The 25,833-nt window shown below is 39.3% G+C and overlaps 1 protein-coding gene across 3 annotated transcripts in view; it reads right to left on the reverse strand.

Annotated features, from left to right (window-relative positions):
- Positions 1-25,833, reverse strand: part of MYOCD (myocardin) — a 97,571-nt gene that overhangs the window by 71,153 nt on the left and 585 nt on the right. The window lies entirely within an intron of this gene.

The following is a 25,833-nucleotide window of genomic DNA, read 5'->3' on the forward strand; positions in this document are numbered from 1 at the left end:
TCTAAAGGGAAGTATCTTGATGCAGCAAAGGGAAGGGAATGGCAAACAGAGGATCACCTTTGACCCACCGAGCTGCATGACCTCAGGTAAGTCACCATGCCTATGAGTTTCGCCCTCTCCTCTGCATATAGCAATAATCAGATGAACGATAAGTAATAGTTACCAGTTTCATAGGATTATTAGGATGGAATGAATGAGTTAACTTCTTTCTCAGCTATGTCAGATTATCAAAATACCTTTTATATTTTGTTTTAATAATGGTTGCTTCAGGAGAAAGCCCTTCAGTTTCTGGTGGCGGATTCCAAAGAAGAAAAGGGAGCTTCAGATTGCAAGGGGGAACACTTAACATGTGCCTTTGCAAAATCCTGCTGCTTTAAACATTGGTCTTGCCCAGGGAGTGCTGGCTCCTAGGAATAGGATATACCATTTACGGCAAGAGGGGATTGAAAACACAGGGAACCCTGGTACATAAAGTAAGGCGAGAAAGGCAGAAGATGGAGTGCATAGAAGACACTGACTCAGAAACTTGTCATAAAGCAGTTCTTTTGTCTTGCTGGTCACTTCTTTCTTCTCCCTGTCTCTCTGGTGTTGATAATTTCTGATAAGAAAGTTGAAGGGGACTGATTATTGCTGAGCATCGAGAAGTGTTCCTTTTGGGTATAAAAGTTTTTATGTAATTCATCTCACTGAAATGCGTAGGAGTACGTATTATGATCCCCCACATGAGCCCCCAAGGGCCAGAGGACATAAATAGCTCCGAGGACATAAATATCTCCAAGGGAATGATTAAAGAGGCGAACAGATTTCTAGTATATGACTCTGAACTCTGAAGTTCCGTCTCCTGGGTGCAAGTTCCAGATGGATCTAGTTGGTTAAGAAAATAATAACTCGCTGTATTAGGCTTCACGTTTCAATGCATCTCCCACAGTGGTGGTAGTGGTTGGGCTCTTTAAAAGGAGAATCCAGAGCCCCTAGAACAGGATGCATGTGGATGCCACCTGCCCCCTAGGTAATGCAACATAAAAGACCCAGCTCAGCATCACCGCCCATAATGTCTCCATGGCAACGTTCACGTAGGGTGCCGTTCTCTTTCCAGAGCCAACAGGCAGCTGGTGAGTGTTTTACCAACACAGGTGATGGCCCTGGCTGAGTCTCCAATTAGAAGGAGGCTCCTGAGTGATCCCGGGCTCTGACAGCATCACACTGAGTCGTTGCCATGGTTTTGGTGAGAAGTGTTGCTTTTCTAAGGATTGGCAAAACACTTTCTGTTTCCAACCCCAGGCTCTCGCTCATTCCTGACAGAGTGGAAAATGTGCCTCCCTGGCTGAAATGTTCCTCTTGAGTCCAGCCCAAAGATGACATTTTTAGGAAAGTTTGAGAAGAATCCTGTGGCTGTTACTGAGTCACGGATAGAGTGGAAATGGATCTTTTCTATTTAAAGAGTTTTGTGCTACTGTTTGAAAATGTCACATTGCTAGGGAACGGTGGAAAAGGAAAACTTTCCATTCGCTCTCAGCAAAGAGAGATCATTACTGCATGCAAACCGGTGGAGCTGAGAAGTCCTGCTACCTGTCGGTCAGAAGAAATAGGAGGCTGTTGGGATTTCAGTTTAAAAATATTGGTCTGAGTAAGCCTGGTGCTCTTGAAAGCCCTTGCTCATCTCGAGTACAAGGCGTGCCATGCTGGAACCCATTCTGTGTTACTTGAGACAGATCCCTGCCTCGAAGGATCTGTTTCAGTGTACATCAAAGGAAAACTAGATTAAACTAGATCAGATCAGGATTTCCCCAATTTATCCCATATAAGAATCACCTGGGGCCCTAATTAAAAACCCCACAAGTCAAAGAGATTAGATTACATGAGATTAGGTCAGATCAGATCAGGATTTTCTCCAATTTGCCTGATACAAGAATCACCTGGAGCTCTGATTAAATAAAGCCCCTTTCTGGATACTGAAGTCTTGTAGTTCTGGGGTTGAATGGAAAGACACTTTAACAAACATTCCAGAAAATTCTGAGGAAAAGGCAGATTTAGAAATAGAAATAAGAAAATGTGTTATGTGCAAAAACGGGAACTTTCTTTTTTTTTTTTTTTTTGGCAGTGCGGAGATGGAACCCGGGCCCTCACACAAGCTAAGCAAGTGTTATACCACTGAACCACACCCCCAGCCTGAGACCATGTTTTAAGACTATTGGTTTTTCACTTACAAAACATCATTACTTTTTGAATGGGTGTATGTAGGTAGTCTTTTTTTAAATAATTACTTAATATTTAATTATGTTCCAATATTTATTTAACACAAATCCCTTTTATTATAGATTTTGTATAATAATGATTATACAAAAATCAGTAATTATATGCCATTTGGTACTCATACTAGAAACAATTTTGGTAATTTGATAAGTAATGATATTTGATAAGAATAGATATTTTAATAAAGTATTATAATGAGACACTATCATTTTGTTGATTTGTTGACTATTTATTTTATTTTATTTTGAAAATTGCCTCTTACATTCTTTGCAAGGTTTCCATTGGGAATATTTTTTTTATATAGATTTGGGAAAGCTATTTATATTTGAAGCACATTAAATACAGTCATCTATGTTGTAAATTTCCCATTCAGTTTGTCTTCCGACTTTATTTGTGATGATTTTTGGCATTTAACACTTCTATATGGGATCCTTTAAGAAGTCTTTTATGATTTCTAGATTTGGTGTAGACTTAGAGAAATCTTGTTCATCTCCAGATTATATCTTACTTATGTTTTCATATTTTTTTATGATTCAGTTTTTGCACTAACTTTCATTGCACCTGGAATTAATTTTATTAGACTGTGTTGTGAAATGTTCTAATTATTTTTTAAAATTGCTCATTAATTATTGTAGTAACACTCATTTCTATATCAATTGCATCTTAAATATCGTGGAAAATATAAAATATGTGCTTCTATAACCTCGAACCTGTTTCTACTCTTTCTTTCCATTCTGACCTCAATGTTTTATTTTGTTTGGTGGTAGGATGAGTTCATACCTGACTTAAATGTATATTTTACAGGGTATGGCGGTCTTATTTGGGATAGTCTGAAATACCCTCCTGCTCCTCAGTTATACAATACAACTTTAAATTTCCAAAACCAAAGTTTTAGGATGACTTCTGAGCAATCATAAGATTTCAAGAGACCGAAAAGCAGCAAGTAGCTTATAGTTACCCCAGCAACAGAAAAAAAGAAAGGGAGGATGAGAAGAAAGAGGGAAACAGGAAGAAAGGAAGAGAAAAAGGAATGTATGAAATTCATTCAACAAAGTGGAACTGAATGCTACACCCATGACTAAAATGGAGTGAAGGGGCCAAGGAAAAGAAAGGAAAACTCTTGAGGCCACAAACCCTAGCTCCAGGAATGATCTCACAGAACCAATCCACAAAGACAGCTTGTCCCCTCTTCAAGACCATTTTGACTTAGCGACTGAGGATGGAACTGCCAATGACGGTCTCATTTAGACTAGCTTTACATAGCACTGGCCCCACTGGTCAGTCGGAGCTCACCACACCCCCAAGCTCACAAGTGCCACTGAACTTTCATTCAAAATAACCTTCCCAGCCAGGCACAGTGGCTCACCCCTGTCATCCCAGTGGCTCTGGAGGCTGAGGAAGGAGGATCGCGAGTTCAAAGCCAACCTCAACAACAGCAAGGCACTAAGCAACTCCAAGAGACCCTGTCTCTAAATAAAATCCAAACTAGGGCTGAGGATGTGGCTCAGGGGGCGAGTGCCCTGAGTTCAATCCCCCGTACCAAAAACAAAACAAAACAAAAAACAAAAAACAAAACAAAAATACCTTCCCAGATTGCTCTGTACTAATATTGTTTCTGGACATACCAGAGGCCACCCAGCCTGTGTATGTATGTGTGACCTCCAGGAAAATCCTCTTCTTGGTTTTTTTCCAAACAATGGTTCTGTTATTGGGGATTCATCTGTTTGTTTGTCTTTAACAAAAGGAAGAAACAAGATCTACTTTTAACATGAAAGATTTGCTATACAAATTTCAGAATGAGTCGGATATTTGATGAACTATTTAGACAATTTAGAGGCAGCAAGTTGGAGACGTATGCAATCCATTCTGATCTCATAAGCAGGCTTGCTCTCCGTCTATGCCTTAGTTTGCTGTACAGGCAAATCTGGGACAGCTAACAGAAACCCAGAAGTCTCTCCCTGTTGTCATTCGAGGTAGAGACAGCTGCCTCTCCTCCATCAGGAGTAGGAGTCAAGTATTTTCAGCAGTACCATTATTCCCAAACAATAATACTAAGTGTGCCAGTTATTTTCCAATTTTTTGGCAGTTATTATTTGTTCATTTTTTTTATCCAGTATTTTACAGGGCCTATAAAGTTTTCTCATTCAAATAATCAGAAAGAAGTTGGCAGCATCTGTGTGAAGTTCAATTTCGTCTCTCCAAAGAATCCATCTTTGCTAAGAGCATCATCCTTACCCAATCCTTCTCCCATGTTGCCATGGATACTCTGCTTCCTTAACACCATCGTATTACTCAGATGGGATTGATTTTCTTTTTACCTTCTCTTCACTCAACTGGGTCCTTCTCTCCCTAAATCCTTCTTGTGTCTGTACTTGATGGTCCTCAGCTTCACGTACTTGTGAAGCCTACTTGCCACAACCTCTGCAGCCTCTGAAAATGGTCCTCAAGAAATACCAGAACGCGTGGTCTGACAACACATATTTTTCTGACTTACAAATTCACTTGTGTTTAAATTTTACCAAGGTCATAAAATAATTTATATTTATCATTTATTTAATAAGTCATCTCACGGGCGAAGAAAAAAAATTACAGTTAAAAAATAGGAGCCTGGTCTGGTGTCATGTCTGTAATTCCAGTGGGTCAGGAGACTGAGGCAGGAGGATCAGGAGTTCAAAGCCAGCCTCAACAATGGTCGGGTGCTTAGCAACTCAGCAAGACAATGTCTCTAAATAAAATACAAAATAGGACTGGGGATGTGGCTCAGTGTTCGGGTGCCCCTGAGCTCAATTCCCAGTACCAAAAAAAAAAAAAAAATAGAGTAATTGGAAAGACAGTAGAATGAATCAGACATAACTTTACATCATGTACAACCACATGAATCGCAAGTTATACTCCATGAATGTACAATATATCAAAATATATTCTACTGTTATATATAACTAAAAAGAACAGATAAAAATTTAAAAAGTAGGTTAATTGAAAAATAGCAGAGGTATACTTGCTGTACTGATCATCTCTCCATCATCCACAAAACCACCTTCTTCTGTTTCTTCTAAATGTTCCATGAATTCTAGCCCCTTTAGGAATGGCTCTTCCTTGACTACGTGAAAAGATGAAAAGAACTCCCCTGATTTTATGGAGTAAATCCACACGTCTTCTTCCAAAATAATAGTCCAAGAAATTCGTTTTTCTGGGATCCACCCTCTAAACTAAAATAAGTAGTTTAGAGAAGGACTAGTTTAGAATTAGGGGGTTTCGTACCTTATTTTAAAGCAATGAAAATGCATTTTTTAAACAAAAATCTTATGTGAAAAAAACATAGCCCAGTGATGGGGGCAATAATAGCAGAATTTTTTCATGAAGCGTCAGAACTCTGTGGAGCAGAGTTTGAAAATCTTCATGTTGGATGGCCCCTAAATGCCTTCCAACTTAAGTGTGCCATTTTTATGATTTGGTTCCAAACATCTCAAACCTCCTGAGAGACACTGCCTAGAAATAGGAGTGATTTTGTCCAGGGGGTAGATTACTGCTTTTCCCACGTTCTCCATATACAATGAGCCCTATGTCTAAATGTGAACCCCATTTATAATTTGAATATTGGGTATTAGATGCCAAATTCTAGAATTTTGTAGAAAATCAAAGCAATACATATAGATGTGTGTGTGTGTATATAATGTGTGTGTGTATATATATACACACATGTATATATATTTTTATATGTATACAAAATATATATATATTTATATTTTAAAATACAATATATGTTTAAAATAAGCTGCATATATTTCAATTTCTGCTTTGCCCATAGGCAAAATACCTACAAGTACTGATTAAAAAGTGATGTCTGCCCTGATGCACCAGCAAGAGGTACTTGAACAGTCACACAAAAGTTAGGAGAAGAGGCCCAGTTCTCTACTATGTAGCTTCGAGAGCTTGGCCAAGACATTTCGCATCTCCATCTTCAGTTCCCTCTCCCATAGAATGAGAGAGATGGGCTGATGATCTCAAAGGCTCCTTGGAGGGCTAACATTCCATGACACTTGGCTTCAATTTTGACCAGGGTCTGTTTTTATGACTCTCCAAATTCAGAGCTCTGAGATTTAATCTCCAGCCTTTCTCCCAGGAGATTACAGTATTTCTTGTAATAGTTCTTAGTATTTTATTCAAAGTACGAGCAAGGACTGTCAGATGGTGACGTAGCACCCCACCAAGGTTCTAAAGGGCACAGGCGCGAAATGCAGGCTCCCAAGGTGACCTTGAGGGGAAGGTGAGCTACAACAGCACTTTCTTTTATGGATGGCACAGAAATTTTTTAGGATGGCCAGGTCAACCTGGTGATTGTGACATCACTGACCCACCAGTCTCTCAAGGTATTGAACAATTCCTTGTTATTTGGGAGGCAACTCTAGATGCTGAGGTTGATACAAAGGGGAAGAGAAGGCACCAATCCTTGAGTTCAATAAAGTATTAGGTTACAGGTCACTAAGGAAGTCTCCCACAGCAGAATTGTGCCTTAAAACTTTCAAGTGATAACCTCAAGGATAACATGATATAGGGCATTCTTAACCAATGCATAAAAACTCAAATTTGGAATCAAGCCCTTGGCCAGGGTTGGCTTACTGAGCATATGTGCTGTGCTGTCCCAGAGCCTCATTTTTTAAAATTATATATGACAATATATAATTTAAATGTAAATTTTTAAAATTTATATATGCCAGCAGAGTGCATTACAATTCTTATTACATATATAGAGCACAATTTTTCATATCTCTGGTTGTATATGTAGTATATTCACACCAATTCATGTCTTCAGACATGTACTTTGGATATAAATGATCATCACATTCTACCAATCATTAATTACCCCATGCCCCCTCCCTTCCCCTCCCACCCCTCTGCCCTATCTGGAGTTCATCTATTCCTCCCTTGCCCCCCCTCCCTATCCCACTATGAATCATCCTCCTTATATCAAAGAAAACATTCAGCATTTGGTTTTTTGGGATTGTCTTCACTTAACATTACCTTCTTTAACTCCATCTATTTACCTGCAAAAGCCATGATTTTATTCTCTTTTTTAAGAAGGACTCAGTGCCTGGTTTGATACTGTGCAATTGGCATCTTAAAATTCTTAATCATTTTTGAAAAAAGCATCCCGCATTGCCATTTTACATTGGGCCCTGAAAATATGTAGAGTCCGCCAGGTGGTTGGTTTGTGCCAGGAAAGCGTTTCTGTTGTAAAGTAGTAAGAGATGACACTGGGAAAAGAGGTGGGGATTCAAATCCAGAGGGCCACTGAAGTGTTTGCACTTTGTAGGAAGAGGGCACTGTTGGGCTTTTTTGATCCAGAGTCATACGGTGACGTTAACATGTTAGGGTGACTGTTCGGATGCTAATATGATAGAAGAGACAAGGCTGGTTTGGAGACTTTAATTGTGATCCACAGATACATCCTTAAAGTCCACTTGGGAATGGAGATGAGAGGGCAGATTTGAGGAAAAAGAAGAAATGAAGAGTAACTAGGTCTTGATCAGTTGAGGAAAGATGGAGAGGAAGAGAAGACAGAAAGTGGAAAGGAGACGAATTTACATGACAATCTCTTTGATCAGACTTTAACACACACACACAAAATAAAGCACTATTACTATCATCATTGGTAGCAAAGTTGGTAGGGCTTCTGGGAGCCTTGGAAATAGTGCTCTCATCAGGGAACTTGGCAATGGGGTGGGATTGCTGACTTCATTGGTTCATTCATTCTATCTGTTTGGTACTCAATGATCCTCTACTGCATTTCCAAATACTTTTAGTTAGGAGGGATCTGACTGTGATTGAAGCTGTCATGAGCTCTTCATGCATGACATTTATGATCTTGGGAGGGAGAAAGATGTTAAAGGATCACAATTTGGGGAGTGTCCTGAATGGGGGGGGCTTCATGTCATTTGGGAATTAGAGAAGACTCTTCTGGTTTCTCCCCCCCCCCCCGCCCCATGGAACTTAAACAACAAATGAATGAATAAAGAACTTAATTTGGTGCTGGAGTTGTAGTTGAGCATTTGCCTAGCACATGTGAGGCACTGGGTTCGATCCTCAGTACCACCTAAAAATAAATAAATAAAATAAAGGTACTGTGTCCTTCTACAACTAAAAAAAAAAAGATTTTAAGCACTTAATTTGCTTTCTTCCAGTTCCACTTAGCAAATCTCATGTGTGTGTGTGTGTGGGGGGGGGGGTTGGATGGGGAGAGAAATGATAACAAAGTCACTGGCAGAGTGCAGAATAAAAGTAAAGAAAAGAGACAAGAGAGCCTTCCCTGTTATTCTCTCCTGAAATGGTTTCCCATTGGGTTTGCTAGGAAATGCCTTTCTCCTCCACTGTCCATGAGGTTTTTTGGTGTAACTTAGACGGTCCCACTGGAATCCTTCCTGCCAATTAGTTTTTGTTCTGAGGATGGACAACCGCCCAACCAGATTGGTTTCCCCCTGGGAGTTTTAGAAATGGGAGAAAGACAATTCACAACAGCTAAGCTATGGAACCAACCTAGGTGCCCTTCAACAGATGAATGGCTAAAGAAAATGTGGTGCATATGCACAATGGATTATTACTCAGCCACAAAGAAGAATGAAATGATGGCATTTGTTGGTAAATGGTTGGAACTGAAGGTTCTTGTGCTAAGTGAAATAAGCCAATCCTCAAACACCAGAGTCTGAATGTTCTGATATATGGATGCTGACTCACAATGGGTGGTGGCGGGGTGTGTTTGTGATTGTGTGTATTTCACCATGTTAGACAGAGTGGGGATGGGGGCATAAAATGGGGAATGGGAATGGGAAAGACAATAGAATGAACCGGACATAACTTTCCTATGTTCACATATGAATACATGAGCATTAGAACCCCACATCATGTGCAGCCACAAAAATGGGAAGTTATACTCCATGTATGTATGATATGTCAAAATACATTCTACTGTCATGTATAACTAAAAAGGATGAAGAAAAAAATAAAAAAGAAGTGGTGGGGGAGAGAGAGAGAGAGAGTGAGAGAACTGAGAGCGCACATTCCATAATTATCGGAGGTGCCCATTACGACCATGTGAACTGAGGAACTGAGAGAGAAGATGAGGCATAGAATAGAACAGAGAGCAGGGAGTCTCCTGAATGTCTTCACATCCCCAATTCCAGCTTATTTCCATCCAAGTCCAACCATAATCCTGTGGCCGAGTTCCATGAGACACCCCAGTATCTTTATAGTACGCATTCCTTTGTGCTTAAGCCTGTTGAAGATTTCTATTACTCGATTCTCTATTATTTGCAAACAAAGAGGATCCCCAGGATTAGTGTTGAAGAAAGGCATCTGGTGGTGGCAGAAAGTTATCCACACGACCAAGGAAAGCTTTGAGATCTACTTTGAAAAGCTGTTCCACCAGGTGTGTGGAACTTGAGTTTGTCAAGTGCCAAAATGTACATCTGGCATGACACACTGGGCATTGGCACACTGAGGAACCTGGATTCAGCAGGTCACAGAAAACAACTTGGATGGCCACTTCTGTTGTATCCACAAGTCTTGGACAACAGGGCATCAGCCTGTTGAAGACTCTCCCCTTGGAAAGGACAGTTGTACCTGTTCATTATTTAGTCCCTGACCTTCCTCTTTTTGGTCAATCCTACCCTGAATCAAGCTAGATGCACCTTCATGAATAACTCCTGACCTCAACAATATAGGGCACTGTCAGGCAAAGACCTTGGAGAAAACCATTGGCTGATAGATGGAAAATAACAAGCATGACCACCATTGGAGGATCCAGGTTCCTTCCGGAGCTGAAAGTGGATATTGCAGGACACACATCTCTCCTCTTCTCACCCTATTGGCGGTCAATTCACCAAATTCTTTCCTCTGTCTGGCATGTCTGACTCCTGGACAAAGTCCACTGCTCACAGCAACCGCCTAGATCACTTGTGGGTCTCACATGCTCTTCCTTGGGGCACAGAGGCATCAAATCGCCTGGTAAAGAGAAGGTGGTATGGCTGGTACAAAGTTGAGAGAATGGGAAAGGACAGATCAGGTTACCCCTGGTTACCTGAGCAGTTCTTGCTATTTTTCCCAACAAGGCTCAAAACCAGGGATTATTTTTGTGCATAGTGCTCATCCCTGAATAGACTCTCTTTCTTGCCTTCTGATTTCAGAGACCAACAATGACTGTTCCCTGGTTATAGGTTGCCTTATGTGGTGTTTTTATGGCCAACCTGTCATTCTTAACCAAGATGGACATATCCTTGACTGGCCATCCATGTGAGATTGCTAGGAGTACCCAGAGAGGAGGAAGTAAACAGGACGTAGCCTTCTGAGTGGACTCAGAAGCAAGGGCAGCCAGAGGATGCAAGATTGGCCTGAGTGGCCCTCACAGGGAAGTACACGTGCAGGAAGAGACTCAGACCAAGAACACACTGTTCTTTTCTCCATGCATAGGTATGTCCTGACTCTGCTTCTTTCAAAGAGATTAGAAGACGTGAATTCATGGCCAGTTTCTACACTGGGCATTTGGAGGGTCAAAAAACGAGGAAAATCCTGAAAGAGTTTGGACTCAGAATTATCTGACAGTTGTTTCAATGATCTAGCCTCACACACTGGCTCAAGTTCTTTTAGAAAGATGTCTGTTCACACAAACACTGTGAAGCTATTCTTTCCCTAAGCACCACACTCTCAGTTTGTCAAAACATTTGAAGAAGACTAATTCATGCCTCAAAAGGAATTCTCTCTCTCTCACTCAAAAAGCTGCCAGGTTTGTGAGCTTAAGGCTTTTTTTGTTAAAATATCTCAAGACACCAGAAGAAGGAGGACTGAGAACCTCAGTGGAGATGCCTTGGGGCTTAGATAGCACGAAGGGGGCAGAATTCACAATTTGCATGTTTGGGAGGGGACAGTCAGTCGACTCAGTCAGTCAGTTTAGATGCCTGTTCAAAACAGCACAGTATAGGAGTCAAAAAACATAGGGATTCCAGAGTAGACTATGTATCTATACGTGTTATCCAGCTATTCCATTTGCTGGTTGTGAACTCTCGTGACAGTTCTTTAACAGCTGGGCACTACAGTTTCTTCACCTATGAATCAGGGGATGTCAAGACAGTATCTCCTTGTGGGACTATTGTGCAGATTCCTTGGTTAGCACATGTTACATGCTCAGAGCTGTGCCTAGAAAAGAGTAAGTACCCAGGAGTACTTAGGGTTGCTTCTTTGGGACTGTAGTGAACCTCATCAAATCTGTCTCTGTATTGGGGAGGGGGCAGGCAAGCAAGCAGCAGGTCCCACCGTTACCAGAACTATCCAAGGAGGATAGTTGTTCAACTGCAGGGGATTTTTTTTTTCTTCCATCAGAAACAGGTCCCTGTGGTACAGAACAGAAACTCGGCAACTGACATAAACAATTTCAAACAATAATTTCAGAAGACAAATTGCTCCATTTGGGCACCAAGATTCCTCTCAGAGGCTTTCCCCGCTTGTTTATGTATTCTGTGGCGCTGAGCCATGAGTGAATTAAGCAGACAGCACACACACGCCCGGGGACACGATGACAGGAAGGGCCTGCCGAGGGCGGAGGGGGGGACCTGCCTGTTTGACCGGTTTTCCTTGAAAGCTGTTGCTTGGGGGACGTCCTTGGGCAAAAGGGACTGTGATTTGTGTCTCTTTGTGTTTATCCATTTATGGAGGGATCACAAGATCTGGTGCCAGGAGATCTGAGTTCAAGTGCTGCGCCATCATGCTCTGTGTGTGTGAATTTGGTCAGGACTTTAACCTCTCTGGCCCCATTTCCCCACCCCTGACATGAAGGCACCATTATTTCCACCTTATAGCGTCATTACCATGATTAAACCAAGACTTCTTCAGCAGTGACAAATCACTGAGTGGCCAAGTGAAAATTGATAAGAGCGAATTAGACTTTGGATCAAGAAGTATGGCTTGGGAGAGAAAAGAAATTCTCTTTAAGTTACGAGCAGATTCTCCATTCCATGTGGCTGTCGTCCTTGGATCTAGATTCAGGAACTTTTAAAAATCCCAACTGATGCCTGTGGTATTTTCTTACCAGCATTTGAGCATATATTGTCTTTTTCTGAGGATAAAATAAATGCATGTTTGTTATAGAGAAATCTGAAAAATAAGTGATCATTTTAAGATGGATTCTGAAATGGTACTTAAAGTCCTCAGGGAAGAGCAAGATCTGCTATTATTTTTGCCTCCCTTTACTGATTCACTTGGACACGTGCCTATTAAAGGGTCTCTACAAATTCTCAAGAATGCGGATTGTATTATATAGGCTATTTTGAAAACTTGTTTTTATATTTTAAACATGTTTTTTTTTATCTCATTTTTCTTTGAGAGCACCATATTTAATGTGCATATTATATCCGATTTTCAATGAAGTTAAACATCTTCCTCTTGTTGGACTGTTCAAATTTGACCCTCAATTTTTCGGCAGCATAACTAACATAGCAGAACAGCAGCTTCAACATCAATCTTGAACCCCCTCATATTGCAAATATATATTATATGCAGATGTAATACATGTACATATGGACATGCACACATATATAAATACAAGTATGTTAACAAGTAAATACATGTATAATTACAAGTGTATTTCTATTTTCATATAGAAATAGATTTAGTCTATATTATGATATATCATTGTTCTCTTTTTAATCTAGAAAAGAATCTCGGCCCTACTGTTAGACACAAGGTTTTGAGGCAACCAAACATAACACTGAAGAATATTTTCTGTCTCTAGGACCTTCTGTTGTGTCAGGTTCTAATCTGTGTGTCAAGAATACAATCCTCTGTAAAGGCTCACATTTCTCTGCTAAACCAAAGAATCCTTTTCATCCTATGCCTCATTCTGATCTCCTCTCCTAACCATTAGTGAATTTCCACCTTTCCTTCCAACCAACTCTTTTAATCTGGAGGCCATCATTGGATGGCTACCGCATGAGGCATGAGAGAAAGGCTTTCAGCTGAGAGAAGCCGGGTTAACGCCAGGCCTCCACCTGTCTCACTACACTGTCTGTGTTTCTTTTGGGCTGTCCACGTCTCTGGGGAACCTTGTGGTATAAACTTGGTTCTAGAAGCCTTGGTTCTAAATCTACTGGATGTCCTTGGACCAATTTCTTCATGTCCCTGTCTCATCTCCTCATTTGCACAACCAGCTTTCTAAGATCACAGAGTTGGTAGGAAAACACACACACACACACACACAATGAAATATACCCATAAGCCTTTGCTAATCCTCACAGCCAGTGGTAACCTGGCTGGACCCCAGACAAGGGATCTTTACATCTGTATGTTCAGAAACATAAAGACCAGATCTCGAATAAAAACCATCTTGGCTGGGCCTTATGGTGCACACTTGTAATCTCAACAACTCAGGAGGCTGAGACAGGAGGATCGAAAGTTCAAAGCCAGCCTTAGCAACTTAGTGAGGCCCTAAGCAACTTAGAGAGATGCTGTTTCAAAACAAGAAATCAAATGGACTGGGGATGTGGCTCAGTGGTTAAGCCCCTTTGGATTCAATTCCCAATAGCAAACAACAGCAACAACAAAATATCCTTCTCTGGATCAAGAGAATAATAAGAATGCTTTCTTACTAATATGGCATTATGTAAAAATGTGGATGTGTAACCGATGTGATTCTGCAATCTGTATTTGGGTAAAAATGGGAGTTCATAACCCACTTGAATCTAATGTATGATATATGATATGTCAAGAGCTTTGTAATGTTTTGAAAAACCAATTAAAAAAAGAATGCTTTCTTCAAGCATTCATCGAAAAGGAAACAGTAAATGATAATATGCATATAAAGCACTTTATAGAATTCAATATAAATTTATGATGACAATAATTATCTTCAATATTATACCTTCTGGGGAAAGAAGAAATAAGATGGACAGGCAGTAAATCTTCAGAGAAACATGAGAAGTCAGTTATGGTGAATTTAGAATCAATATGATATTTTTTTTTTTAAAGAGAGAGTGAGAGAGGAGAGAGAGAGAGAGAGAGAGAATTTTTTTTTTAATATTTATTTTTTAGTTCTCGGCGGACACAACATCTTTGTTGGTATGTGGTGCTGAGGATCGAACCCGGCCGCACGCATGCCAGGCGATCGCACTACCGCTTGAGCCACATCCCCAGCCCCTCAATATGATATTTTATAATGACGAATTATTTTAAAATATTGTAAATAGCATATTAAAGCACAGTCACATAAACATTGATGTAGATAATTAATATAGAATCACTGTTTATGTGTGAATGAAACAGCCACCACTCATTGGGTACAGAAGCATATCCCTTACCCTGTCAAGTACTTTGTATGTGGTCTTTTTGAAACCTTCCAAAATTTCTGTTGGTGGGGGGCATTTTTGCTCCCATATTTAGAAATGGAGTCGTAGGGTTTCAAGAGCTTAAGACACACCCTCAAATTCATAGAAAGAGTAAGGGTAGAACCAGAATTTTAATCTGAGTCAGCCAGTCTGCATGGCCTTCACCACAATATACAGATTCAAACTCTCCAACACACCGTAGCATCGCCTTATCCACAGGGAAAGCACTCCAAGACCCTGTGGATGGATGCCTGAATCCTCCATACAACCTGCTTTTTCCTCTCTGTATGGTAAAGTTTAACTTACAAATTAGGCATGCTAAGAAATTAACAACGACCGCTAAGAATAAAATAGAATAATCTTAGCAATATACTATAATAGAGCTGTTTAAGACTTATGGATGATTCTTTCTGTAGCTTTCTATTTAATAGTTTCAGACCAGGGTTGGTTATGGTAATGGAGATTGCAGAAAGAGGAAACTCGGACCAGCAGAGACTACGGCAAATTAGTATCAGAGATTGTGGGTTTTTAGTCTCGTGGCTGAGGAGCAAGTGTGGTTGGTTGTAGCCTGTGAACATGCTCTGGGACTAATGGGAATTTGAGAAGCCTCCCAGGTACTCAGCCAACTCCTCCTTCAGCTCCTTCTCAGATGTGGTATATCCCTCACCCCTACAGCGCTCCAGGACTTATATAAACAGGTAACACTCTCTGCCAATTGACTTATTACTGACCACATAGGAGGCACTGAATAAATAATCAAAATAAACAATAGAAAAACAAGATTAAAAAGATTATGTTGGTGTGTTTGTGGTGTGTTTTGATTCCCAATTCATTGGGTTTGAAATATTTCAATTTTGAAAATAATTGTATTTCTTACCTTTGCTGCCTTATAATCAAGAGATGAATCTGGTATTTAGAACTTATTGACATTTCTCTGTGTGTGTGTGTGTGTGTGTGTGTGTGTGTGTATGTGTGTTGTGGGAAGGTCTTTCACTTAAAATTTATATTCTAGCATTTATGTCACCTAATTTTCTGTGTCCAATTGGAAGTATAAAATATACAATTGAATTAGCTTTAGTATTTGCATATTCTGAATTTTTACTTAAATTTTTTATCTACCTAATTAAAGACTTTCCGAAATGGATTATTTCTCATCACTGTTACAATATGAATCTCTCCTTGTATTTTAGGCATATTTAAAAATAAAAAAAATGAAAATACATTCTCATTTGAAAGATCCAAATGGACAAGAAAAGGTCTTTCCCTGTCTATACCCCTGGGTTTTGCTGACTTTTTTTAGGTAAAGCTTACATTTTTAAAGTTTGACATATATGTTCTAGTTATTTTTTTTAATGTACAAAATTTAAAAAACATAAATGAAAATACATTCCCCGATTGTTTCATAATCTGCTTTTTAAAAAATTAACTTTGTGTCTTGGAGATCTTGCCATGTCAGTTCATATAGAATTTTATCATTTCTTTCTCTTTTGTTGTTTTGCACTATATTTTGTTGAATTTCCTAATATGAATGTATCATAATTTGATTAGGTGAATGCTTACGTTGTTTCCATCTTTTTAGGTCAGACATTATAAACTTTGATGCAATGAAAGTGCTTAGGCTCATGTGCATTTATTTAGATTAGATACCTTGAAGTATCTTCATTGATAATTAGTTTCAGGTAAAAGTCAATGGTCCAATTGTTTCCTAAGACTTCCCAGATTCAGATGCTTACCAGCAGAATGTGAGTGCCCATGTCTTCATATCCATACCAGTATTTCAAATTTTAGCTCATCCAAGAGGTGAAAAAAATAGTCTCTGGTCTTTGAATTTGCATTTTCTTGAATGTAAGCGAATTGAATACACTTCACATGCTTATTGATCATTTTCTTTCCTTGAATTGTTTTTCTCTTGGGTGTTTGCTTTGAACCTTATTGCTTATAGAAGACCTTTAAATAATTTTGGCTTTCATAAACTTGCAAGAATTTTCTTTGAATCTACTATTTAACTTTTCAATTTGTTTTGCTGACTTTTTTAGGTAAAGCTTACATTTTTTAAGCGGCCAACATATCCATTTTTGTTTTACTCTGGCTTTGAAGACATTCATGGGAAGGCTTATCCACTCCAAGATTATAAAATTATTCTCCCCTGTTTTCTTCTAATATGTTATAGATTTCCTTGGCCACCTAATCATATGAAATTTATCTTATTATTTATTATAAAATATTTGAATTGATTTATTTCCAAATGGATAGTCAGTTTTCCCAACAAAATTCATTATATATTTTATTGTGAATTCGATAACCATCATTATCAAGGTTAAATCTATATATCTCTCTATACAAAAATATATGTATTTGTATAATATATATATGTGTGTGTGTGTGTGTGTGTGTGTGTACACTCAATTAAGACTCATTGATTATATTTTTCAATTTTACTCAGACTACTCACTAGTAGATATTACATAACTACATTTGGTAACTTATAGAAAATCTTTTCTCATTGTTTTGGGTTTTCAAAAATTTCTTGTATAATTTTTCTTCTCAAATAAGCTGGATTTAACAATCAAGTTATACATTAAAAATCCTGGAGCCTGGGTGCAGTGGTGCATGCCTGTAATCCCAGGGCTCAGAGGATGAGGCAGGAGGATAACAAGTTCAAAGCCAGCTTCAGCAACTTATTGAGGCCTGAAGCAACTTAGTGAGACCCTATCTTTAAATAAAATATTTAAAAAGGGCTGTTGATGTGGCTCAGTGGTTAAGCTTACCTGTATTCAATCCCCAGGACCAAAAACAAAACAAAATAAACAAAAACAAAAACAAACAAACAACCCCCCCCCAACAAAATCCTGAAATTAGGAGGGGAGAGATAGCATATATAATTTAAAGATTAATTAGTACTAGGCACAAGTAGCTTGATAAATCATTATTTAAGAAACCAATGCTGTAACAATAATTGGTTCTATGTCTGGAGTTGTAATCCAGAAGGACCTCTACCAAATCCACAGGCCAGGTGTGATGTGCATGTGAAGGAGTTGTGAGGAGAGAGGGGAAGGTTTTAGGTTATAACAGAAATAGTCAGGTTTGTTCAGTGGGACAAACAGATTCCTATCAGACCTCTAAGTCGTTTGACATCTTTGAGCCTCATCTTCTTTACCTATAAAATGGGGATAATCATACCTGTTCCATAGCATTTTTGTGAGGATTAAATGAGATAATAAAAGAGACCCCAGATCACAGGTTTAACAACCCCTAGTTCTCTTTTCTTTGGATGAGGTATCTATTATATTTAGTAACAGGTGACCCCCAAATAGCAGATCACCTGGAAGTTTCCAAATGAACTGTTGCTCATTTCTCTTTTCATTCTCTACTGAAAAGGTATGAAAGGCTCATTGAATACCAGTCACCACTGGAAAAGTAAACAAGGTGACTGAGTTAGTTCTACTATAGGGAAAAGTATTCCTCACCTACAGAAGTAGGTCTAGGGTTAAGATTGGGACTTTTAGTTCTTAATAGAAATGTTGGCTACCACCATGAATCATAAAGATTCAAATACATTATTCCCTCACTTCAGTATATAGTGAGTATTTTATGAGACCATCCAAAGGAAGAAAAAAATTCCCTTTTTTTGGCATAGAGGACTTTATAGGTGTTTTTATTTTTGAATTTTTAATTCTTTACTGGTGCATTATAATTATACATAATAGCAGGAATCAGTATGCCATATTTGTCCACAAATATAATTTGATCAATCTCATTCCCAGTACCTATCTTTTCCCTCTTCATTGTGTTTTACATAACAATTTTCATAGTAGTATACTATAAAATTATAAGCAGCTTAATTTTCCAATACAAGAGGGAAAGGTTAAGTAAATTACTATACAGTCGCTTGTTGAAATATCATAGAGTCTGAAAGGAAGAATTATGCTGCTGTAGAGTAGCCTGAAAAATTTCTTATGATATTAAAACTTCTTGGGGCTGGGGTTGTGGCTCAGTGGCAGAGCGCTTGCCTAGCATGTGTGAGGCACTGCATATAAACAAATAAATGAATAAAGGTCCATAAAAATTTCAAAAAAATTCTCATGTTAAAAATTCATATGATAAAAGGCTGAATATAAGCCTCTGCATACACTTTGATTATAACCTTATAAAAAACTATGCATTTGGTCCAGGACAAGGAAGAACATGAGTAATAAAGAAATTTATAAAGTATTAAGAAAATCATTATTCAATAAATGTTGAACAGCATTTTATGCATTTAACCTTTTGGGGGAGCTTGAGTGCCCTGTCTGGAGCTTGGGTATCAAAAAATTCCACTTGGAACTTTACCTCAGACTGAAAACCCAGTATCACCAACCACGAGGAGGATGAGGTTGACTAGCTTTCTATAGAGAGAGTTTCCAGAATTAGAAAAGGCAGAATAGGTTATGGGGTATTTTCTGGTCATTGTACCTCATCTGAACAATATTCCCTGGAGCTACTTGACTCTATTTTATCAGAAACAATTTTTGCCTCTGTGCCACTTCAAGAGCAACAAGAAAGCAATGTAGATCGAGGGATGGGAAACTTATGTGTTCATTCAAACTTGGGTGCTGATCAATATGTACCAAGTATTCAAGGGTCTGGGTATGAATTTATCGCTGCTACACATACTAAGTGAGAGCCAAGTTCCTTTACATGACAAGACCCAATACATACATTCTACAATATTATAGTGGCTTAGCTCCCTTTGAATTCTACTGCTTCTCTAGTGATCTAAGGTGGTTGGATATGGCAAACATCAATCAGAGTGAATCAACTGATAAGTACTCTAATAAGGGAATGAGAGAATTTATCTTTCCTCTCCAGAGGGAGAAGAGAAAGATATTATTCCCCCTTCAAAAGTTCCAGAGGGCATTTTGCTTTGCTCTGGGGGCAGGGGTGGTGGTGGTGGTGGTAAAAAACACACAAATCAGCCCTATTTACTGTAAATTCTGGCAATCAATGATATAACTTGTTTTAACAAAATTTGGAGGCTTCTCTACACTTTATTTAAAAATAAAGATCCAAATCTGGTTAAGAGGAGCCTGATTTATTAGCTATTCTGGTATTGGAGGGGGGGAATCACTACCTACTTAGTAAAATTGAAAATCTAAGTCCTAAAATTATAAAGTTGCTAAACTATTTAGCTAACGGTTGTTGTTATTGTTGTTAACCCTATTGATGTCCATTGAAATCTTTAAGCTATTCCATGCTTCTCTCTTGTGTAATTCACATGCCACCAGGTCAAATAATCCATTTCCAGGGTGAGTAGGATTTCTTTCTGTAAAAGAAACCCTTCATAAATCTACAGAGATCTTTTCCTCATGGAGTCATGGGACCACCAAGACCTTGAATTCTTTTGTGGATATGGGAATGGAGGTCCAGTGAGTTGTACTAACTTTTGCAAGCTCATGGAATCTGAGAGTGGGTCCCATGAGCTTCCACTGTGGCTGTGTCTGCAAGACACAAGAATGGCACAGGAAGGCATACCTGCTGGCTTCTCCTCCTGTTGTGGTTTATATTTTGGAATCCCCAAAGTTCATGTGTGAAACAATGCAAGAAAGTTTAGAGATGAAATGATTGAATTATGAGAGCCTTAACCTAATCAGTGCATTAATCCCTGACAGGGCTTAACTGGGTGGTAACTGTAGGCAGGTAGGATGTGACTGGAGGAGTGGGTCCCTGGGGGTGTGCCTTTGGGTTTCTTTCTATTTTGTCCCTCTTGAGGGGAGATCTCTCTGTTTCCTGGTGCAATGTCTTGAGCCCCTTTCCTCCACCATACTTCTGCCATGATGTTCTGCCTAATGGAGTTGGCTATCTGTGGACCTAGACCTCCAAAACCCATGAGCCCCCAAATAAACTTTTCCTCCTCTAATTGTTCCTGTCAGTTCTATTTGTCACAGCTGTGAAAAAATCTGGTTTAAACACTTTTTCTATCTGGAGATGCAAGATGCCTGTTTACCATGCAGTAGGTAACTAGTGAAGTCTGGCTGGTATAGTGCCAGTAATCTCCTGTTCAGGTTTGAATTTTTTGAAGCACGTAACATTCCAATCCTGGGGAAGAGCACTTTTGCTTCTGCCATATACTGTTCTGTTCTTCTTCAATTTAATCCAATTAGGTTAGAGCCATCAATCTGGCTCAATCCAATTTGACAAAGTCTGACTTTCTGTCATAGACTATAGCAGATAAAAGATGAATGTCATTCTTCTTGGTCTTCAAGAAGATTCACTTTCTTTTTTTTTTTAAGGAACTAAGGTTCACAGAATTGGATTAATCATAACCTCTGGTCCGTGGCGTACCCCATCATCATTGGCCCATAAATGACCTCCTGTCTAATTAGTTGGCTTCATGAAAAAATAATAAACTCGTCTACTGGCAAGCCTAAGAACAGCACCCATCACTTGCTTCTTACCTGTGGGCTACACCTGTCTCCTCATCTATACTCTCCTACTTTGCTATTGCTCTAAATTTTGCATTTACATTCACTCATCCCTCTTTGGATGTAACTATTGCTCAGAATTGTGTATTGATACTCACTACTATCCTTTCCCCCCTAGTTTTAATAACCATTCGTATGCCTAAAAGCATACACATATTATTTACTCTGTTTCTGAGTAATCTTTGGAGAAAGATTAAGATATTGTACTGGACACTTTTTTTTTTTTCAGTGCTGGTTTTCAAACCCAGGGCTGCATGCATGCTAAGCACATGCTGGACCATTGAGCTACTCCTCGACCCTTAACAGATGTTTAATGGTGCCTTCTCTGTCCAAGCACAAGTTCTAGGGGCTGGAGAATAAAAGCAGTGAATGACAAAGAAGTAAAAAATTTCCACCCTCGTGGACAAATGATAAACAAATAAACAAGCAGGCTATTCAATAGTGATAAGCGCTGTGGATAAAAATAGGGCAGGGAAAGTGGGGGGTGGGAGCTCATGCTGCAGTACCCACGATGTGAGGCAAGAGCCCAGGCTCCATGAGTAAATTTGATATGATAAGACTTGAGGATGGTCTCAAGGAGATGATTTGAGCCAGACCTTGAACGTTTCTTCAGCTTAAAAAAAAATATTTTAGATCCCTATTTAGGAATTAAAATATAATTCACCTTTTTAGGTCCAGCTAATTATATTCTCATAGGGTAATGGTTTTTATCAACCTTATGCTGTCTAAAGCCTTGCAAAAATAGTTAGGGTCGTTCACTTGGAAAAATCGGAAATCTTAGGGCTGTTCACAGCTTCGGAGATGAATCAGTGAAAAATCCTCTATTTGGTAGATGACAAAAATGAGATCTGAAGCGATCGATTAATTAGATATATTTACATTCCTATTGCATATATCATATATATTAGATGTTATGGAAAAGGAATGCTTCTAGGTTAAATTATTTGTTCTAGGTTATAAAACTAACTAAAGTTGAAGGTAATTCCAGGGCCTGGGCTTCTTTTAGCTCATGGTTGAAGTTTTTCAATAGTGTATATTTTGTTAAAAATTGGAGATCAACATCACGGTCTAACTGCCTCAATTCACAAGAGAAAACTCAGTTGCAGAGCAAGGATCTAGCGTAAAATAGGATTCGGTTGACCATTTAAGTTACTTGAGGCTTTGAGAATAGGGAAAGGACAGAGCAGGTGATGCCAAATCTGCTGAGAAGTTCTTTGCTTTCTCTAGAAGGACAAACCCACCAACTATGGGCACTGGAAGCCTGACTCTGGCATTGTTGGAGTAGAAGAACACAGAGCCAAGGTGCCCCTGGCTATTTGGCTGAGTTACCCCCTGCAGCTCGCCTGCTTGCTTTGCCTGTTCCTTGGCTTCTCTTCTTGAGCCCAGTTTCCATTTCTGGAGCCCCTGCTGCCTGAGCACCAGCTGCCCGCGAAGCTTATCGTCCTCCTTGACAGAAAGCCAAAAGCTCCTGTGGTTGTCCTCACTCCATATGCTGGTTCTACCCCACAGGGCCCATGGCTCCTTCTCCTGGTACCCCTTCCCTGTTCTGAGCCTTCTTGCCGAATATACAAGTTTTGCAATTCCAGGGAATGTTCGATATTACAAGTTTTGCCATTCTAGGGAATGTTCGGAGACCCAGCATCTTAAGAGGTTTATGGAATATAGGATAAGACAATAGAGAGTATCAAAGACCACTTAGATTGCAGGTAGGGTTTCCAAAAGGGATACTGAATGCCCAGTGAGATTTGGATTTCAGTTTAAGTATGTCTCAAATATTGCTACATAACTAAGTATTTGTCTCCAATTCAATCCAGACTGGGCATTCTGTATTTTTACTTGCTAATTCTGACAATCCTGCATTTCTAGGGGGATAGGACAAGAGAATAGGAGGTGGCAGAATTTGTCTTTGGGCACAAGGAAAACAAGAGGAAAAGAAACATCTATCAATGAATCTCTCTCTATTTTTGATAGGTGTGGTGTGTGTATGTGTATATACATGCCCTTACGTTTCATAGGACACAAGGACTGATATTAAAGAAAACCCTTCACAGTCATACTGATTACAGACTTTGAATAAATGACAGCCAGTGAGAAGATTAAAACATGCAAAATGTGGTCAGTTTAAAAGCAAATCTAATTTTTGCATTTAGGTAAACCGCCTATTATTTTTGCCCAGCTGCAATACAACCCCATCACAATTTCACTTTTTTCCAGACTGTCTTTATATATCTTCCGAGAACTCTACAATGATCCCAGAGGGGTCTGAGAAATCACCTATTTAACTTGGACATCTGCGGGTTAAGTAACCACAACCCAGAGAGAGAAAGTCATCAATAGAGGATCTCACTGCCTCTTAATATTAACAACAAAATACTATTTTATGAGGGCTTACTAAGCACTGAGCATCGTTCTAAGCGACCTATTTGCATTATCACATTTAATTTGCACAACCACATAATCATCCTCATTATTCAGATGACGCAAGTGAAAGCATAGAAAATTATGCAATTTACCCAAAGTTCAAGGTCATACAGCTAGTAGCTGAGGTGACTGCCAAAACCCCCGCTAGTCTGGCCCAAGATTCACACACTCAACCATGACACCCTCGCAATTAAGACGAGTTTGTATCACTAAACTTGATTGCAAATGTAAAACTTTCCGAGTTCACTGAGCCTGTGGTATGATTTTATACTAAATCACAAGGTCACTAGAATGTAATTTTTGGAAAGTTGATAGGATGCTGTTGCCATCCCTATCAATTTCAAAATGAAAGAAATTACCTGCTTACTTATGAACAAGCCCTTATCACAGGGAGTCCGTGGTTATAATCAGAAATCAATTTCACTGCACTTAGTTTTGAAACATTTTTTTTTCTAAAATACGTAATACCATAGAGCTACCACTGAAGCAAATATTTGTAGTATTGATAGAAACTTTTATGAATTTACAGTTTGAATTGCTCGAGAAAGAAAAGCAGGAGGAGGAAGACAGAAGGAGAAATCAAAATGAAGAGGAGTCCCCTTATTTACTATTAGCGACTAAGTGAGCAAGTTCTTTTAGACAACAGGACTTCTTATTAGGGATCTCAGTGGCTATACAGCTATTGCTCTAACTATATCCAGAAAGAACCGTCATCCTCATCTTCAATGTTATATTTTCTAAGTCTCACATGCTGCTCGTTTTTTCTTTTCTCTCTTTCATGAGTGTCAGCACTTGTGACTAGATGACCCAGCTCCTTTGCCCATTTCCAGACGCCAGTCTCCCTGTTTATCAAAAATGGAGGATTAAGCTCAGCCGCTTCTGCTTCTATATCATGTTTTCCAAGAATTACCCTTCCTTATGACACAAAGGCCTGTACAAACTTAAAAAAAAAAAAAGTGAGGCTGAAATTCTCTGAAGCTCCAAGATCAGGGTCTATGGGATTGACCTGGGATATCCCAAGACTTCACAAATCCACTGCAATGGGAATTGGGGGCAGTGCAAATTTAGTCTTTCCTCTCTTCTGCACTTCAGCTGAAAGAAGGACTCCTTTGGGAGTTCTGTTTTGCATGTCTACTATCAAGAACATCACCAAATCCTTTTAGAGAGAAATCAGCCCTCCCCCCCCTCCTGCCTTAAACCAGCACAGGAGTGTTTGAAATGAACGCAGCTTCGTACAAAACAAATCTATATCCTCTCTTCTTCAGAAAGGTGGCAGTGTTGCCTTGAAGTTTTGAACAAATTACTAAGCAGTAGTGAGGTCTCTGGCTGATTGACAAACCCAGGGCCTCACCTCAACATGGAAAGGAAAGGAAGGATTTAATCCACTGTTGGCCCTTTGTGACTGGTGGCTGGCAGACTAGCCCTGGGGCTTCAGGGGCACTGTGGCTTGTGGCCACCTAAGCTCTCGAATTTACAACTTGCTTCAATAGTGTCCATCCTCAGATAACCTCCAGCAGAACCCACAGATGTCTAAAAACAGGGAGCAGCAAGGGAAGTTACTGATGGAATAATTCTTACCTCCCAGCATTCACTTTTCTTATTTTTGAACCATCCATCCCCAATGAAACAATTAACTGGCCCTCTTCAGAGGGACAAGGGAAATGTCGCTTAGCAAATGATGCAGCATCTTGCTGACACCTGTCACATCCAATGTTCACATCAGAACTCTCAGAAAAGCAATCCATCTTCGAAGTAGGTGTTTTGCGTGGCTTGTTACCACGATTATAAAACCAATAATATACACAGAGCTACTGAAGAGCTTAAATGGCCAAGTGTTGTCCCGTCTAAATGTGGGAACCCACACAATGGTATCTTCAGTGGACACCTGCACCAACCCTTCATAAAGAGCAAATAGAGTTCCCATCTCTCCCTTTGACTCACCTGTCCTCAGAGTCCTTTGAGAAGTTTCTCTGTACACCACTAACACAGAAATTTTGGGGAAAATTCTCCATTTATAAATATCAGATGGTTTGGGAAAAAATATTTGTGGCACTGGACTTTTTTTTTTTCCCCTACAGTGATGTCATTTTAAATTCTTGGTGTGCTCCAAATTTGCTATTTTTACTTCCCCCAAGTGACTTTTTTTGGGAAATACATTTGTTTGGATAAGCTACATTTTTAAGTGACCCCTGTACCTAATACACAACATCAGGTTCATCTTCTCAGCCATTATTAACTGATATTACGCAGTTCCCAAACTTGAAATCCCTTATTTGTTCATTTCAAAGTTGCTCCTTTTGGATTTTACCCCTCCGAAATTTCTATTCACAGAT

The sequence above is a fragment of the Spermophilus citellus genome, assembly GCF_964194105.1.
Source record: "Spermophilus citellus genome assembly, chromosome: 17".
Lineage (NCBI taxonomy): Eukaryota > Metazoa > Chordata > Mammalia > Rodentia > Sciuridae > Spermophilus > Spermophilus citellus.